Consider the following 19,996-nt stretch of genomic DNA (forward strand, 5'->3'; position numbering starts at 1 on the left):
CTTAGGAATATTTATTCCCACATACGAACTTTTTAATTAGCCAAAAGATCTTCGTTTTACTTTTAAAATATTTCATCAAGAAATATAAAATAGGGGACTTCCCTGGTGGCGCAGTGGTTGAGAGTCCGCCTGCCGATGCAGGACACGGGTTCGTGCCCTGGTCCGGGAAGATCCCACATGCCGCAGAGCGGCTGCGCCCGTGAACCATGGCTGCTGAGCCTGCGCGTCCGGAGCCTGTTGCTCCGCAACGGGAGAGGCCACAGCAATGAGAGCCCCGCGTACCATTAAAAAAAAAATATATATATATATATATATATATATATAAAAAATGGGAAAGGAAAGACATATAATCATCTGGGTCTTGGATCACTTATTTTTTAAAAAATTATTTTATTCAAGTATAGTTGATTTACAATGTGTTAACTTCTGCTGTACGGCAAGTGATTCAGTTATATATATATATATTCAGTTACATATATGTATATATATATATATACATACATTCTTTTTCATATTCTTGGGGATCACTTATTTTGAGCTTAAATTTAAAAAGAAAATATATTTTCATCTTTCTCTTAAAAAGTCATCTAGAAGGTGTTGCTGAGAATATTTGTAAGAAAGTGATCCACAGGAAGATGACATATAGGATGATTTAAAAGTAGCCTTTCTACAAAAAAGCCATTTCCACCCTAGTTTTTGGATTTGTGGCTTCCATCTGCTTGGTTCATAGTAAGAAGTCTCTGCAGCTCCAAATCCAGGCATCAGACCTGGGTGCATCCTGTCTCTTGCAGAACTGGGAGTGACAGACGATCTTTGATCAAGGCTACTGAGAGGTGGAGAAGAGCAGGAAAAAGACAGAGAGATGTTAGAGTGTATGTGTGCTGCCTGCCGTCTTTTAGTTGGTTCAATGATATAATCTTTTAATTTAAACTTTGGGTGCCAAACATGCCCAGTTTGAAGCAAATGTATTCCTTAAGAATTAGTTATATATTTCCCTAAGCAATGATTGTTCTTAAGACCCCTGAGTAGTTTCTTATAACAACAGTAACAACTGCAAAAACGTTATAGAGAAAACTCAGCAAGAATAGTATTTTGCTTTCTTTTCTCTTCAGAAGGAAAGAGGCAGATAATGAATGTGTGCATGCCTGAGTTTGTGCAGCTTGGGTATGGGGGGCACATAAATAAATCGTATTTTACTGCCCCAGAGTATTGGGAATCATTCCAGTTATCTCCTTCTGTGTAATGGAGTACCTTCCCCCTCGAACTTAGTGGGATAAAACAACCACCATTTTATTAATCGTATACTTTCTAAGGGTCAGGAATTCACTCAAGGCGTTGTCTTTGCTCCCCAAAGTTTGGGGCCTCAACTGGGATGAGAATCACATATCTGGCGCCTTGCCTGGGCTGGTTCAAAGGCTGTGTCTGTTGACCTGCGCCCCTACATGTAGCCTCTTAATCGTGTCCTCAGGGTAGCTGAACTTCTTACCTGGTAGGTTAGGGCTCCCAAGGAAGGTTTCCAGCAAATCAGGCAGAAGTGCCATGGCTTTTTATGACTTATCCTCAGAAGTCACATTGTGTCTCTTCCTATATACTCTATTTGTCAAAGAAGCCACAGCCTACCAGATTCAAGTGGAGGGGACATAGACCCACCTCTTGATGGGAGAAGAATGGAAGAATTTGTGGCCTTGTTTTAACATGACTACAGGAGGCATAGATGCAGATGAAACTTACAGTCCAACAAGTTATTTATCTAGGTCTCTCAGTATTCTGAAGACCAGGTGTTTGGATATTAACTTTTCTCCTTTGGACCACCCTAACCTTTCATACCCCTACATTTTGCATTCCTGAGAATGTTGATTTTTTTTCCTGTGATTTCCTTTCTATTTCTGAGCTTTAGCAAATATATACAAAGTAATATTAAACATGGTTTCCTCTGTGTTTAACTGGTGACACTTATCCTTACCAAGACTAGAGAAAGTCTTGCCTAAGGAGCTGGGCACCGATACAGTATTATAAATCCCCTGGAAGAAAGGGAACCATTATTAATCTAACTGGGGGATATCTCAGTGTGTGTCTTGCTCCCCTGTATCAGCTTACCCACAGAGCTGACTGTTTGCTTCTTCGGGTTTTCTTTCATAGGGATTGGCTTCCCCTGTATGGAAAGAGTAATGCAGACTGAGTGGTGGCATTCAGGTGCCTCATCCTTCAAGGCACTGGCTTGAAGTGGTTTTCCATTTAACCCTGCCTTTGTCTTCTTCTGATTATGTACCTCTTGGTTTGTGTCTAGTCTTCTAGAAATATTCTCTAAGCCTGATCATTGGATACATCCTTCAAAGACTTCAGATCTGCTCACTTTATCTGACTGTGCTTGTACTTACAACCCTCCTTGTGTATGTGACAAGTCAGCCAACTCCCGAATCCTGGTGTTTCTCTGTTCTCTTGTCATAAACCATAACTTGTCCCTGCCTGACTCCAACAGAGGCTCACCCTCCCCACAGTCCAGCGTGGCAGTAAAGAACAGAATGCTAACCTATGGAGAAAATCTTCCCACATGAATCCTGGCCAGATGGTAGGAAAAAGTCAGAGTGGGGGTGGGGTGGGGTTACCCTCAGTGTTAGTGCTTTTACGTTTTAGTTTGATTGTATTATGATAGTACCACGTGGTCTGATGAGACAAGCACTACCTTTCTAAAGAAAAATGTCCAGTCCTACTCTTTATTTGCTTGTGAAATAATCAGGGGGTTTGTTTGTTGGTTTAAATCAGCTGTACTTGTTATTGTAATTGTTTAATTATATAATATGGAAGTGAATGAAATATGAATTGCAAAAAGAGAGCTAGGGCTTCTTGGGAAAATAAATACATTAATTGCTTTATTAAGTGCTTTATTGAGCAATATCTTTGTAAAATTAGGTGAGGGAGAGATAAGTATAAAAGGTAGTAAAATAATTGTAATAAAGTAGAAGGATCTTGCACTAAGTTCGCTACCTCATCTGAGATTTATCTTATCCTCAACAAATGATAGTTATTATGTATTGTATTTAAGGAGAAATAACCAGGTGGACAAAGTTAGTACATATTAGGTTCTTTTGTCTTTGGATTGACACTTGAAACAGAACTTGGGTGGGAGGGGGAGATTGTGTTTCACTTTCAAGGCACAAAAAAATGTGTCTTGCCCAAACATCTAATTACCTTCTTAGGAGGCTGTGTTGATTCTTCCAAGCGTTGATGGGCACAAACTGTCAGATGGTGATAAATTATGTATCTGCTCAAATGATGTATCATGGGCCCAAGTTTTTGTATCAAGGAATTTTTGTAACAGTGAGGACTTGCCCAATCCCCCTACTTAAAATTGTAACCCTTACCCCATCCTTTTTCCATGGTTCTCCCTATCCTCTTTCCTGCTCTTGTTTTTCCCCCATAACAATTATCACCTTCTTATATATCATACGATATCCTTACTTATTTTATTGCCTCTCTTCCCCCACAGCCTAGATTATAAATTCATAGGAGCAGAGATTTTTCATGTTTAACTCAGAGCTATACCATAGCATTAAGAACAGTGCCTGACCACATATGGTAAATACATGCTCATGCACACACACACAAACACACACACACACATTTATGAATAAATGAATTTATGAATGAATAAGAAATGTGGAATTCTTATACTAGTAATTAACAAAACTTTCCAACCACATAATAAAGCTTGCCTTGAAGTCACCCCAGAATTAGATTAGATTATTTTAGATTAAGTTAGATTACAGACACAGACACAGACACATACACACACAAAATCAGGAAGTGACCAGTGATAAATACTTATGTCCATAAGGATAACTTTGAAGATAATATTGGATTCAGGAAACAGAACTCCAACTCAAAATGGCTTAAACAGTAAGAATACTTACTACTTTATATAATAAGAGGTTCCAGAAGCAATATAGCTCCATACTGTCTAATACAGGAGTCCAACAATGACATCATGGACCCAGCTTCTCTGAATCTTTCTGTGTTTCCACTCTTAAAAGAGTCAGATTTGTTCTCAGGCTTCAAAGTGGCTGCAACAATCCAGGCATTACAACCAAATGCAAAGATGTTCAGAAGAATAGATTATTTGCTTCTATGTGTTTTCCTTTTAAAAATTAGGAAACATTTCCTGGAAGCCCTCCAGCAAAGTTACCCTCATGTCTCATTGGTCAGAATTGTATCACATGCCTACAGTACTAAACCAATCATTGGCGGGGAGAATGGGTTTCCCCATGGTTGACAAATTAAGACTCACCCTCTGTCCTGTCCTAAAGCATATGGCTATGAGAAGAAGGAAGGAAATTGGAATAAATACGTTTTGGGGGGAGGGGAAGAAGAGAGCGGACAGAAATAGATGCTTGATAATGTCTGCTACAACACTAAATGCATTTGTATGTGGAGTTAAGGCTAAATATTTATAGGCTTGTTTGAAGCAGGTGGTTTAAAACGTAATAAAATGAACCTCTTTAATGGTTTTATATTTTCCTTATACTTAACCAACTAATTCTCTTTGTCAGAAGAGACATTGCTCTGATTTCATAAATTCTTCAACTTTACTTCAGTTAGAAAAATTATCTTGTTTAAATTCAAATAAAACTGTATTTCTTACTTAAAATATTACATATATTAAAATTTTATTTTATGTATATATCCATCCATCTCTATTATTTTCTATATATTTATGCATAAATATCTGGAATGAAGCTCATTTAATGTTAATGAGAGTTTTTAGTTTTTTACATTTTGTATATATTTTTTGCTATCTTTTTTTATACTCTTCTGGAGAGCTTGAATATTATGGAATGAGAATGTTTCATATTTATAAAAATAATAACATTATTCTAAAAAGTAAAAAAAAAGACAAGTAGATATATAATATTGTAAAAGTATCTCCATATTGTTAAATCCAATAAGCAAATTGTAAAAAAAAAAAGTATAGTATAATCCCATTTTGTAAATAAATAAATAAAAAGAGAGGGAAAACTATGTTATTAGAGGAATAGAAAAATTTGAGACATTTATATATAAAACAGGTAATAGTGCTTATCTCGGGATGATGCTGGTTTATGGGCACTTGCACTTTTCACAGTTTCTATATTGTTTGAATGATTCTTCAATGATTGTATAAATTTTTTTTTTACAGTACATGTTATTCTTTTTTTATTATTATTGAAGTATAGTTGATTTACAGTGTTGTGTCAATTTCTGCTGTACAGCAAAGTGATTCAGTTATACATATATATTCCTTTTTACGTTCTTTTCCATTATGGTTTATTACAGGATATTTAATATAGTTTCCTGTGCTATACAGTTATAATTTTTATAAGTATTAAATATAATAAATATAAATGTATATTAATAATAAGCAATCCCATCCCCCAATAATTAATCCCTTTTGTTGGGTTACTCTCCCAAAGCTGCAAATCCCTACTTCCTGCTGCCTCTGCAAAGGCCATGGTCAGCCTGTCATTTTCTGCCGCTTGATGCAGCCCCTGACTGTTGAATGGCTCTCCTGGAGGTTACAGAGGTGAGTCACAGGTGCCTTCCCACTTGTAGTAAATGCTGACGCTCTTTATTGCTGCTGAAGCCTGTTCAAAGGGAGGTCAATGGTGTGACTCTGGCCTTTGCACTTAGACTCCCCACTCTACACTCCTTGAACTTTAACAGTAGTTGTCTTTGCAAAAGCCTACTGTGAGTGCACACCAAATGGTGATCTTAAACCACTACTGTAAAATTAATGATAAAGTGATTCCTCCCCTTCTAGTGCCTTAGGGGCATCGTAAGTAAGGCCAGCACTGTGCAGGCAGTTGGAATTTCTTTTTAACTGAGCATACTTGATTTTAAGACTCAGAGAGGTTGGTTTTTAGGTATTTGTTTCCTATTGGATTTTAAGTCCAGTCCTCCCTGGCACTGTCAACTTTACTTCTCCTTTGTTGGTTTGGGAGATTAACTTTTCAACAGAAAAATCTCTTCCTGAATGCTTAAACATACTAGATTTGAGAGTTATAGAGTGTCAGCTTTAGGAGTACCTGACACACATTTTTAACTTCCCACTGAAATATCAATGAATATGTGCAAAAAGACAAAATAAAGCATACACCACAACTAAGACAGTTTCAGACAAGTTATTGCCATATTTTGGTGACAATTCATTAAGAAAAAAAGATGAGGGAACTGCACTGAGAATTACTGACCTTCATGAAACACAGCATTAAAAAACTTTGCTGTGAAAATAGGGATTGATCCTACCTGAATAAACATAATGGGCTGCCATAACAAAATACCACAGGCTGGGTGGCTTGAAACAACATAAATTAATTCTTTTGTAATTCCAGAGGATAGAAGTCTGAAATCATGGTGTTGGCAAGGCCGTGTTCCCTCTGAAGGTTCTGGGGAAGAATTCCACTTTGCCTCTTTCTAGCTCCTGTTAGCTTCCAGCAATCCGTGGTGTTCCTTGGTTTGTACATGCAGCACTCCAATCTCTGCTCATGGCTTTCACATGGCCTTCCTCTGTCTTCACATGGTCTTCTTCCCTTCATGTATCTCTTGTGTCCTTCCCTTCTTCTCACAGTAGTCATTGGATTTAGGACCAACACTTCTCCAGTATGACATCATCTTAACTTCTGCGAAGACCCTATTTCTGAATATGGTCACATTCACAAGCATTGGGGGTTAAGACTTAAACTTGTCTTTTAGGGGGACACAATTCAACCCACTACATTACCTGAAATCAAGAGAACTACACCAAATGAACACATACTGGATCCTATGTTAGTCAGCTCTTGGTAAGTAAAGCAGTGGTGACAAACCAACCCTGAAATCTTAGTGACATACAATAAGAAAGATTTATTTGTGGCTTGTATTGAATGTCAAGTATGGATCTGCAAGGCTTTCCTTTACATGTCTTCTTCATTCTTGGATTCAGGATGAAAAAGCAGTTGTGGTTTGGGGCATTGTTATGTGTTGAATTGTGTTCCCCCATTTTCATATGTTGAAATCTTAACCCCCAGTGCTTCAGAACGTGACCTTATTTGGAAATAGGGTCATTACAGATGTAATTAGGTAAGATGAGGTCATTAGAGTGGGCCCTAATCCAGTATGACTGAGTCTTTATAAAAAGGGCAAATTTGGACACAGATACAGACATGCACAGAGAGAAGATGATATGAAAATACAGGGAGAAGATGGCTGTCTACAAATCAACAAGAGATACCTGGAACAGAGCCTTCCCTCACACCCTCAGAAGGAACCAACCCTGCCAACACCTTGACTTTGGACTTCTAGATTCCAGACCTGTCTGACAATAAATTCTGTTAACCACTCCCCTTGTGGCACCTTGTTACAACACCCCCAGGAAACTAATATAGTCATGCCAATCTCATGGCAGAGGAAAATATATGTATGAGGAAGCATGCAGTGAGTTTTGAAGCTTCTGTTCAGAGCTAGCTGACATAAATTCTTACATTCCTTTGGTTAAAACTGACAATGGGGGCTTCCCTGGTGGCGCAGTGGTTGAGAATCTGCCTGCCAATGCAGGGGACACGGGTTCGAGCCCTGGTCTGGGAAGATCCCACATGCCGCGGAGCAACTAGGCCCATGGGCCATGGCCGCTTAGCCTGCACGTCCGGAGCCTGTGCTCCGCAACAAGAGAGGCCGCGATGGTGAGAGGCCCGCGCACCGCGATGAAGAGGGGCCCCCGCTCGCCACAACTAGAGAAAGCCCTCGCACAGAAACGAAGACCCAACACAGCCAAAAATAAATAAATAAATTAATTAATTAAAAAAAAAACAACTGACAATGGGGTGACTTGAGTTGGAATCTGGAGGAATTGTGAATGCATGGGTCTGCCAAGTACTGGGGCGACAGGCACGATGGGGCCTGGACTGAAAAGGGAAGTGAAATTTCCCACAGTATGCTGGGGCTTTGGTAGACAAAGCCGTGCTGGAGGAGTGGGCCTGTCATAAACACAGGCTCAGCCTCAAACATTTGACACTAAGGTGAACTGAGTCGTATCTAAAACTCTGTCCATTTGGAGTCAACTCAGTTCTTGGTTGGAGCCCAGCGATCAACCTCTCACTTTATTTGAGGGACAGAAGAAAGGCAAGACTTCTCTGAAGAATGCAGGGTGGGGATAATATTGACTTCAATTTCTTCTATCCTCTCATACACAAATATCTGGAATCAAAAAGAGAGAGAAAGACATGCAATGAAGCAAGAAAATTATTCAGGTGTTAGGTTTGGTATCAGGCAGAGTTTTTCCACTGTGATATTTTAGGCAGAAGCTTTTAGGCATCTGTGTTAAATCATTGTTCCTGCAGACAACTGTATTTGTGACCCAGGCCCTCCTTAGAACGTGAGGCCTCTGTTCAATATACAGTAGGACAAAGGAAAATAATATATATTTAACATTTTACAGGATATTTTAATCATATGCTTTGAAGTAATCAGAACCAAAAGAAAATGAAAGCAAACTCTTTAATATCTTCCATACCCATCAATTTATTTATTTGTTCAACAAATATATGCCGGCCACTGTGTTAAGTGTTAGAAATCTGGGAATGAACAAAACAGAGCTGAGTTTTGTCCCAGTGGAGTTTACTTATTTATTATTAATTTTTATTGGCGTATAGTTGATTTACACTGTTGTTTTAGTTTCAGGTGTACAGCAAAGTGAATCAGTTATACATATACGTATATCCACTCTTTTTTAGATTCTTTCCCTATATAAGTCATTACAGAGTATTGAGTAGAGTTCCCTGTGCTATACAGAAAGTTATTTGTTATCTATTTTATATATAGTAGTGTGTATATGTCCATCCTAATCTCCCAATTTATCCCCCAGCCCCTTTTCCTCCCTGGTAACCATAAGTTTGTTTTTTACATCTGTGACTCTATTTCTGTTTTGTAAATAAGTTCATTTGTACCATTTTTTTAGAGTCTACAAATAAGCGATATCATATTATGTTTGTCTTTGTCTGACTTCCTTCACTCAGTATGACAATCTCTAGGTCCATCTATGTTGCTGCAAATGGCATTATTTTGTTTTTTTAATGGCTTAGTAATATTCCATTGTACATATATATACCACATCTTCTTTATCCATTCCTCTGTCGATGGACATTCAGGTTGCTTCCATATCCTGGCTGTTGTAAATAGTGCTGCAATGAATATTGGGGTGCATGTATATTTTTGAATTATGGTTTTCTCCAGATATATGCCCGGGAGTGGGATTGCTGGATCATGTAGTAGTTCTATTTTTAGTTTTTAACGGAACCTCCATACTGTTTTTCATAACAGTTGTACCAATTTACCTTCCCACCAACAGTGTAGGTGGGTTCCCTTTTCTCCACACCCTCTCCAGCCCAGTGGAGTTTAGAGTAGGACAGTCAGAAATATTGACTAAATAATGAAATCAAAGGCCAAAGGCTATTAGGGTAAAAAGAAAATACAGGGCTCTGGCCCCCAGAATGGCGTTGGGACCCCAGTGCTAATAACAAGGGTGGGGTCTTTCTCTTGTGAGTGGGTATTTCAATCCTTTGCCTCAGGGGCTATGACCTCTGCATCTTCTTATGAAATTGTTTTTGCTTAGGAAAACTCATTCCTAGGAAAGATTTCTCCTTCAACTTCATATTGTTTCAGCTGGAGAACTCCCTCAGAAGATTTCTGCATAGAAGCTTCCATCAAGAGGTCACGTGAGGATCTGTGCCTATGTTTATTCTCCTCAGCTTTTGGACATCAGGGGCCTTGACTAGTAGTTTTACCATCTATTGTTTTCAGCAGAATTGGGATATGTTTCTATTAACGTATCTTCCTTCTCTTTTCCGCCCCTACTCTTTATTTATTTATTTATTTGTTTATTTGTTTATTTATTTTGCGGTATGCGGGCCTCTCACTGTTGTGGCCTCTCCCGTTGCGGAGCACAGGCTCCAGATGCGCAGGCTCAGCGGCCATGGCTCACGGGCCCAGCCGCTCCACAGTATGTGGGATCTTCCCGGACCGGGGCACAAACCCGTGTCCCCTGCATCGGCAGGCGGGCTTTCAACCACTGTGCCACCAGGGAAGCCCCACCCCTACTCTTTTAAGAAGCCTCTGTGGTGTCTAACAGTTTATTCTTTTTGTTATGTTAGTATCTTTACTCCTTGCAACAATAATGATGGTAATGACAGAATTTGGAGAAATCTATCCCACTGCTGACCTAGGCCTCACACGAACAATTTAAAGCTAAAAATTTGCACCCTATGGGACTTGCTTGGCGGTCCAGTGGTTAAGACTTTGCCTTCCAATGCAGGGGGTGCGGGTTTGATCCCTGGTCAGGGAGCTGGGATCCCACATGCCTCGGGGCCAAAAAACCAAGACATAGAACAGAGGCAATAATGTAACAAAATCAATAAAGACTTTAAGAAAATGGTCCACACCAAAAAGAAAAAAATCTTAAAAATCTTTAAAAATTTGCACCCTATTTTTCTGTAGTTCCTACACAACGTAGTTATAATTTAAGATTTGATCTGGTTGGCAAAACAAAACAGAAAGCAAACAATAAAAAAACCTAAGCAAAAGCTTCAGATAATTTACATGACCCCCAAATATCTAAAAAGCCTGACATGCAACGACTTTTTCTCTGTAATCAAATCCTCTCACTATAGTCCCTGAGGACTGCCTGCACTTGCTGAGGTCCCAGCTGCATTTATTGTCTAGCCTGGCGCCTGTGTGGTTTCTGGTTCAGCTACAGCAGCATTCAGCCTGAGGCATGCACCTTTGCTGATTCTAAGACAGCCTGGGAATCAGACATATGCTGAGACCAAGGCACCTTGTGCTTTTGCTGAGGCAGGCTTGAATTTTCCGAATGCCAGTGAAGATGTACAAAATAGCCATTTGCCTATGAACAAAGTTTCCAGAAGCTTCTGTGGCATGTCAAGGAAAAACTGCATTTGTGCAGCTTTGATCGCTCTCTTTCCTACCCATCTCCTCTATGCATCAACTCTTTTATTATTACTTGTCCCCTCAATTCAGTTTCGTCTCCTTTTCTGAAGTTTCAGATTTTGGCATTTCCTGAATCCCAATGAATGACTCCTTTGCTTTCTCTACCCAAGATTTGAACCAGTTGAGAGAGACAAAGAAGTAGCAGATAGCAAAATATTACCTCCATTACTAATAAAGTGTTTCAGGTGGCCTGTGTGAGTGGCAAGAGTGGACTTTCTAACTTTGAACCCTAGGATTAGGCAGACCTACACACTGGGTCCCAGGCAGTGCTGGGAAGCCCCTGGCCTCTCCAGTTAAGCTGCGGCTTTAAAACTTACAGCAGAGGGGAGCAGATATGACAAGTGCTTCCCACAGTTTCTGGTGTGGAGGAACAGGGAGGTCGGAGGAAGAGTGAAGCTGTGCTTGCCCAGTTCCTTATCGTAAACTCACAGATCAACAGTTCCTCATCCCTAGGGGCAGAGGGAGAGTGAGTGCGGAGGGGAGCTGTTTTGGGGAGAGTGGTTGAGGGACCAGGGGTGTTAGGCAGTGGGGCTCCATCGACATATAAGATGCTCTGCTCTAAATGTTTGCATCCCCCAAAATTCTTATGTTGAAATCCTAAGGCCCAAGATGATAGTATTGAAAGGTGGGCTTTGGGGAGCTGATAAGGTCACAATGGTGGAAACCTCATGAATTGGATTAGTGCTTTTATAAAAGAGACCCCATAGAGCTCTCCAGACCCTTCCACCGCGTAGGGATACAAGGAGAAGTCTGTAACCAGAAGAGGGCCTTCACCCAACCATGCTATTCTGGCACCCTGATCTTGAATTTCCAGCCCCCAGAACTATGGGCAATAAATTTCTGTTGTTCATAAGCCACCTGGTCTGTGGTATTTTGTTACAGCAGCCCAAATGGACTAAAACAGAGGGAAACAACAGGAGTGGGAAGGTACGTTCCTCTACTTATATTTCAATAAGGAAAACACTAACAGTAGTGTTAAGTAGGCAAAAGACAATAGAAAAAGAAAATTTTCTATAGGAACTTAGGCAAGAAACATAGACAATTAATGGAATAAATCCAAAGTATAAATAAGTAGCTTAAAAACTGTCCAATTGGGCTTCCCTGGTGGCGCAGTGGTTGAGAGTCTGCCTGCTGATGCAGGGGACACGGGTTCGTGCCCCGGTCCGGGAAGATCCCACATGCCGTGGAGCGGCTGGGCCCGTGGGCCGTGGCCGCTGAGCCTGCGCATCCAGAGCCTTTGCTCCGCAACGGGAGAGCCACAACAGTGAGAGGCCCACGTACCACCAAAAAAAAATAATAATAATTAAAAATAAAATTTAAAAAAAAACTGTCCAATTTGATTTCTTGTCAGATAATTAAAATTTAAAATAATGATGAGGGATAGATTGGGAGTTTGGGCTTGAAATATACACACTGCTATATTTAAAATAGATAACCAACAAGGACCTACTGTATAGCACAGGCAACTCTGTTCAATATTCTGTAATAACCTAAATGGGAAAAGAACTTGAAAAAGAATAGATACATGTATATGTATAACTGAATCACTTTGCTATACACCCGAAACTAACACAACATTGTTAATCAACTATACTCCAATATAAAATAAAAATTAAAAAAAAATAATGATGAGTTACTGTTTTTCCACCAGAGGAGGTAAAAAAAAATTATAGAATTTCTAGAAAGTATTTAGTTTCTGAAATATAGGCCAAGTAAATGAGGGTAATGTAGACAAATTAAGCACAAAGATGTTTCTTATAGTATAATTTATACTAGCCAAAAATGGGATAATAATCTCAATATTCAGCTGTGGGAAATTGGTGAATTAACTAGGGCATGATGGAATATTATGTATCCATTAACATTAATTTTCAATAAAATTTAACAAATTGGAGAAATGCTCATGATTAAAGTTTAAGTAAAAAATCAAGAAGCAACTCTACATACAAAATGATGAAAATTTTGTTGAACATGTATATGCCTAGAAAAATATTCTTGGAAGAAATATATAAAAATAAACCCTAGTTTGCTTAATTTTTATTTTTCTCTCTACGCTTTCATGTAGTTTCTAATTTTTTGCAACAAGTATATATTTTACTTTTTACAAGTAGAAAAATATAAGCATTTAATAATGTCATGAATTTTATTGCAGATTAGCCCACAGTCATTAATCCCACTCTGTAAAGAAGAAACCATGGGAAGTGAGAGTTCAGAGAGCAGAACTGAAGTGAACTGAGAACAGTTCAGCACCAAATGGAACGGCCATCAGCTTATATGTTTATAACCATAGTGAGTATTCATTTCATTCTTGGTGCAGCCCACACACTGTCCTCAGAGTTTTAGTTGAATTAACTCTTTAAATCCTCACAACAGCTCTATGAGGGAGGTACTATGATATTATTATTCTTATCTCATAGTTGATAAAAAGACTGAAGCAGAGAGAGATTAGTTAACCTGTCTGACTTCTTACAGCCCTTAAGTGCAAAGGGTAGGATCTGATTAAGGCCCATCAGATCCTAGAGTCCATGTTTTTAATCTTAATGTTCCACTGCCTCTATGCTGGCATTTGTTCACCCAGGTTATGGAAGGGAATTTTAAAACAGTAGGTTCTCTTGTAGGTACTTCCACTATGACAGTTCCTTTATTGCCATGTTAATTGTGTGGCTCCGGAAGTCTGGCAGGGGTCAACTCCAGAATCTTTGAATCCAGATTTCATGTTCTTCCTACCATACCATGCACAATGCCAGGAAAGCTCGTTCTTGTTATTGTAAGAATGAATTTTCTTATAAGAAGGCTAATTACACTAAGAGGCTAGCTTTTGCTCTGTCTTGGGTAGCATCTTGGTACACACACTGCTGATTATTAAAGGCAATACTTTGATTCATTGTGAACCATTCGTATTTTATTTTCTAGGTGAGTTAAGGGATAATGCTGCAACCTAATTAGAAGAGCAAATTGCATTGCTTTAAATGTTAGTATTTAGCTAGATTGTGAACACTGTTTAAAGAGAGTAGGACATAAGAAAATCAACTTCCAAAGTCGAATAAACACATATCCCCACATAGCTTACAACTAAGAGTAAATTAGTCATCAAATTCTGGAAGTAATATCTATGAATTAAGGTAGCACAATGAAGGACTTCCCTGGCAGTCCAGTGGTTAAGACTTTGCCTTCCAATGCAGAGGATGTGGGTTCGATCCCTGGTCGGGGAGCTAAGATCCCACATGCCTCATGGCCAAAAAACCAAAACATAAAACAGAAGCAGTATTGTAACAAATTCAATAAAGACTTTAAAAATATTCCACATCAAAAAAATCTTAAAAAAAAAGTAGCACAATGAAAAAAAATTATGAACTCTTTCAGTAACCTGAGCTTTCACATACCCCTTACTAAAGGTACCTAAATATGCCAATCAACTGTGGTCTGAAAATAAATGATCTTTCCTTTAATTGTGTTATAGTAGGAATTAGCTTTAAGAACCCCTAAAAACACTGTCAATACAGAATGATTTGAGAATAATTTAAAAAGCAAAACAAAGGACAGTCCATTACTCTCCCTAATTAAATTAATTACAGAAACTTGCTATCAAAGAATATACAAGGCAGGTGAAAATAATCTATTTAAATAGCTCATTGATTGCCAAAGACATTTATATCACATGAGATTACATTAAGGAGCACTAGGTACTTGAAATCTTTGTTGCAAGTGACAGTTTCATACTGTGTTCTCCTAGTACTTCACATCTTTTTTCAAAATATTTTGCTTTAGTGAAAATTATAGGGTTTACAGTGTTATAAGTTTAATTCATGGACTAATTCTTGTGCTATATGACTCCTCCTCCCCACATCTTTATTCGTGGTATCAATTCTCAGCCATTCAAAGAAAGAAAATAATTTTCATAACGCACTAGATGGTTTTCTTTTCTCCCAATCTAGAAAAGTAGCCTGTTATTGAATAAAGTTTCTTGAGAAAACTTTAATTTTGAAGATACTGTCTTGGACAACTTGAAAATGGAAATTGGAAAGGATTACAGCAGTGAAAAGGATGGATTTGATTAAAGATCAGCCTTGAATAAATCCTTTTCACCAGACTTCAATGTGGAGAGATGATTATATCAAGGACTGACTAATCCCACCCAATGCCTCCCTCTCACTCCGCACCCCATCAGAACGTGGACGCAAACTCTAGGGAAATTGACTGAGATGAAATTTCTGCTACTTGGAGGACTAGAAGCTAAAAATAATAAAGTTTCAGAAAATATGAAATTTACATGTTTTCATATGTAAGTTTGCAAACCAGTGAGAGAGAATAAAAGACAGTGAATGGATTTTACATATACATGTACACACCCGCACGTGCACACACACACACACACACACACACAAATGTATAATGCTACAGAATTTCAGGAGATACCTCCTAAATTACACAAGCAAGAAAGGCCTGTCAAAAAAGGTGATCATTAAAAGCTGAAACTTGAAGGATGCATCAAAATAGATCATAAAAGGGCTTCCCTGGTGGCGCAGTGGTTGAGAGTCCGCCTGCCAATGCAGGGGACACGGGTTCGTGCCCCAGTCCGGGAGGATCCCGCATGCCGCGAGCTGCTGAGCCCGTGAGCCATGGCTGCTGAGCCTGCACGTCCGGAGCCTGTGCTCCGCAATGGGAGAGGCCACAACAGTGAGAGGCCCGTGTACTGCAAAAAAAAAAAAAAAAAAAAATCATAAAAATACATGGAATCTGAAAAAGCTGAACTTATAGAAACAGAGAGTAGAATGGTGGTTTCTAGGGTCTGAGGGGTGAGGGAAATGGGGAATTCTTGGTCAGCGGGAACAAACTCCAAGCTATAAAATGAATAAGTTCTTAGGATTTAATTACAGCATGGTAGCTATAGTTAACAATGCTGTACTGTATACTGGAAAGCTGCTCTCAGAGTAGATCTTTTTTTTTTTTTTGGCTGTGCTGGGTCCTTGTTGCAACACGTGGGCTCTTCAGTTGGCCCATGGGCTTCTCTAGTTGTGGTGCGCAGGCTCCAGAGCACATGGTGCGTGTGCTTAGTTGCCCTGTTGCCCCACGGCATGTGGGATCTTAGTCCTCTGACCAGGGATCTAACCCACGTACCCTGCATGGAATGGAATGCGGATACTTAGCCACTGGGCCACCAGGGAAGTTCCGAGAATAGATCATGAATGTTCTCACCATACACGCACACATACGTACATGCACACACACACACACACACAAATGGTAATTGCGTGAGAGTGTGGAGGTGTTAACAAACTCTATTATGGTTATCATTTCACAATATATGCGTGTATCAAATCATCATGTTGTACAGCTTATGTAAGTTTCAATGTCAATTATATCTCAGTAAAGCTGGAAAACAAACAATTTAAAAATTGTGAAGAAAGAGCATTCTAGGCAGAGGCTACAGCATAGGGAAAGCCCTGAGGCAGGAGGGAACTTATACTTGAAGAAACCTGCAAGATGCCTCTGTGTGTGTGTGTGTGTGTGTGTGTGTGTGTGTGTGTGTCATAGTGAAAGAGGATGTGAATTATACAAGGTCAAGTAGAACAGGTAGACAGGAAACACATTCCCCTCTCAAAATACTCCACCCACCCACAGTGCTGGGATAGGTCAAACTGATTTAACTATACCCCTGACCTAACTTCAGTAAATCATTCTTTTTTTTGGGGGGGGGATTTTATTTTATTTTATTTATTTACTTTTAAATTTTATATTGGAGCTTAGTTGATTAACAATGTTGTGTTACTTTCAAGTGTACAGCAGAGTGATTCAGTTATACATATACATGTATCTACTCTTTTATAAATTATTTTCCTATTTAGGTTATTACAGAATATTGAGCAGAGTTCCCTGTTCTAAACAGTAGGTCCTTGTTGGTTATCTATTTTAAATATAGCAGTGTGTACATGTCAATCCCAAACCCCCAATCTATCCCCCCCCCGACCCTTGTTCATTGCAGTGTTGTTTACAATAGACATGAAAGCAACCTAAATGTCCATTGACAGATGAATGGATAAAGAAGATGTGGTACATGTATGCAATGGAATATTACTCAGCCATTAAAAAGAATGAAATAATGCCATTTGCAGCAACATGGATGGACCTGGAGATTACCATTCTAAGCGAAGTATGTCAGACAGAGAAAGACAACTAGCATATGATATCGCTTATATGGGCAATCTAAAAAATTATACAAGTGAACTTATTTACAAAACAGAAACAGACTCACAAACTTAGAGAATGAACTTATGGTTACCAGTCAATCATTCTTTCCTTTGGAAAGTTAGAATTGGGAACAGGGGCTGAGACAGTTGAGGGCAGTGAGGAGCTGAGCTGCACGGTCGTATTTCTGAGAGACAGTGTCAGCATGGGGAGGTGGGTGTCAGAGTCACATGGAAGCTAAGGTTATGGGGAGCCAGAAACAGGAGTTTTCTGGAAAAGGCTTTTTTTTTTTTTTTTTTGTAGAGAAAACATAGGAACAGATGCTCAAAGAGAAGCAAACATGAGAGCATGTGTGGATCTAGAGACTGACCATCAGAGAAATTGGCTGCCTGACAATTTTTTTTCGGTTTCTGTGTGGTCCTGCTCTTCATTCCTGTGAGGTCCTACTCTTCAAATCCCATGTGAGTCTGTGGTGGACACTCACCATTTTTGTATTCTCAGCACTCATTTATTTCTTCCCCAACTGTCAATTATGGTGCCCCTCTGGTTCTGTGGTCCAGGGATGAGTATGTGGCCCACTGGAAGCTTTCCCAGAGATTTGGTATATGGGCAATAGGACAAAAATATCTCTTTTCCCTTTGAACCATGAGTTATAAAGGGTGTGGTTTCCCAAGGGTGCTATTTCCTACCATGTGTTGAGAAGTTGTTGATGGTAGAAGAATGAGGCCAAAACACAGAAGCAGAGACAAGCAAAGCTGTGACATAGAGCCCTTGCTAACAAAATCTCACCCTTCTACTTGAGCTATTTTGAGAGAATCTCTGTTCTTTGCAAATAAATTGTTGTAAGATACTCTGTGATCATTTAATTCAATGTTCTCCTTTCACAGATGGGAAAGTTGGGCTCAGAGTGGCTAAGTGACTTCCCCCTGACACTCCAGCACTATGAATTGTGGCCTTGCAACCACAAAAATCAGGGCCTTTCTATGTACCCCTGGATCAGCAGAGTGCCTTACAAAAAGCTCCTAGTTAGTGGCAATTTTTCACAAATAACATGTTATTTAAATCCAGGTTATACATCATGAGAAAGATATTAGAACTTCACCTGATAAAAATGCCCCACATCAATAGATAATTCAATTTTAAAAATATAGTTAGAAAATTCATAGATAAGTATCAATCTCATTAATATCAAATAAATGCAAATCAAAGTGTCTTACATATTAAATTAGTTTCCTCCCCAAAGTTAACTATATCTGATAATAGAATATTATATTCAAAGTTTATTGCTCCAGGAGATCTTGGCTAAATTTCTTTTCTAAATTTGAAGCCTTCTAATACTCACAGTAGGAGAACACTGGAATCACAACTAACTGCTGAACAATCATCAAAAGGAAGGCACTGGAACTCACCCAAAAAATACCCCACATCCAAAGACAAAGGAGAAGCTGCGATGAGACGGTAGGAGGGGCGCAATAAAAATAAAATCAAATCCCATAACCACTGGGTGGGTGACTCACAAACTGGAGAACAACTATACCACAGAATTCCACCCACTGGAGTGAAGGTTCTGAGCCACACATTAGGCTTCCCAACCTGGGGGTCCGGCAATGGGAGGAGGAATTCCCAGAGAATCAGACTTGGAAGGCTAGCGGGATTTGATTGCAGGACTAAGACAGGACTGGGGGAAACAAAGACTCCACTCTTGGAAGGCACACACAAAGTAGTGCACACATCAGGACCCAGGGAGAAGGAGCAGTGACCCCACAGGAGATTGAACCAGACCTACCTGCTAGTGTTGGAGGGTCTCTTGCAGAGGCAGGGGGTGGCTGTGGCTCACCGCAGGGACAAGGACACTGGCAGCAGAAGTTCTGGGAAGTACTCCTTGGCATGAGCCCTCCCAAAATCTACCATTAGCCCCACCAAAGAGAGTGTAGCCTCAAGGGCTGAGTTCCCTCAGGCCAAACAAACAACAGGGAGGGAACTCAGCCCCACCCATCAGCAGACAAGTGGATTAAAGTTTTACTGAGCTCTGCCCACCAGAGCAACACCCAGCTCTACCCACCACCAGTCTCTCCCATCAGGAAGCTTGCACAAACCTCTTAGATAGCCTCATCCACCAGAGGGCAGACAGCAGAAGCAAGAAGAACTACAATCCTGCAGCCTGTGGAACGAAAACCACATTCACAGAAAGATAGAGAAAATGAAAAGGCAGAGGACTATGTACCAGAAGAAAGAACAAGATAAAACCCCAGAAAAACAACTAAATAAAGTGGAGATAGGCAACCTTCCAGAAAAAGAATTCAGAATAATGATAGTGAAGATGATCCAGGACCTCGGAAAAAGAATGGAGGCAAAGATCGAGAAGATGCAAGAAATGTTTAACAAAGACCTAGGAGAATTAAAGAACAAACACCTAGAAGAATTAAAGAACAAACAGAGATGAACAATACAATAACTGAAATGAAAAATACACTAGAAGGAATCAATAGAAGGAGACTGCTATCAATAGCAGAATATCCATTCTTCTGAATGGACAAGTGACCTGGAACACAGAATGGTGGAATTCACTGCCACAGAATAGAATAAAAAGAAAAGAATGAAAAGAGCTGAAGACAGCCTAAGAGACCTCTGGGACAACATTAAACTCACCCACATTCGCATTATAGGGGTCCCAGAAGGAGAAGAGAGAGAAAGAACCCAAGAAAATATTTGAAGAGATTATAGTTGAAAACTTCCCTAACATGGGAAAGGAAATAGCCACCCAAGTCCAAGAAGCACAGAGAGTCCCAGGCAGGATAAA

At 39.6% G+C, this 19,996-nt stretch overlaps 1 long non-coding RNA gene across 1 annotated transcript; it reads left to right on the forward strand.

Annotated features, from left to right (window-relative positions):
• The first annotated feature begins 352 nt into the window (after positions 1-352).
• Positions 353-17,981, forward strand: LOC137204719 (uncharacterized). Its single transcript, XR_010933802.1, has 3 exons — positions 353-5,557; positions 13,163-13,299; positions 17,500-17,981. It is a non-coding gene; the product is annotated as an uncharacterized lncRNA (long non-coding RNA).
• Positions 17,982-19,996: the final 2,015 nt, after the last annotated feature.

This window comes from Pseudorca crassidens, chromosome 13, assembly GCF_039906515.1.
Source record: "Pseudorca crassidens isolate mPseCra1 chromosome 13, mPseCra1.hap1, whole genome shotgun sequence".
Taxonomy (NCBI): Eukaryota; Metazoa; Chordata; class Mammalia; order Artiodactyla; family Delphinidae; genus Pseudorca; species Pseudorca crassidens.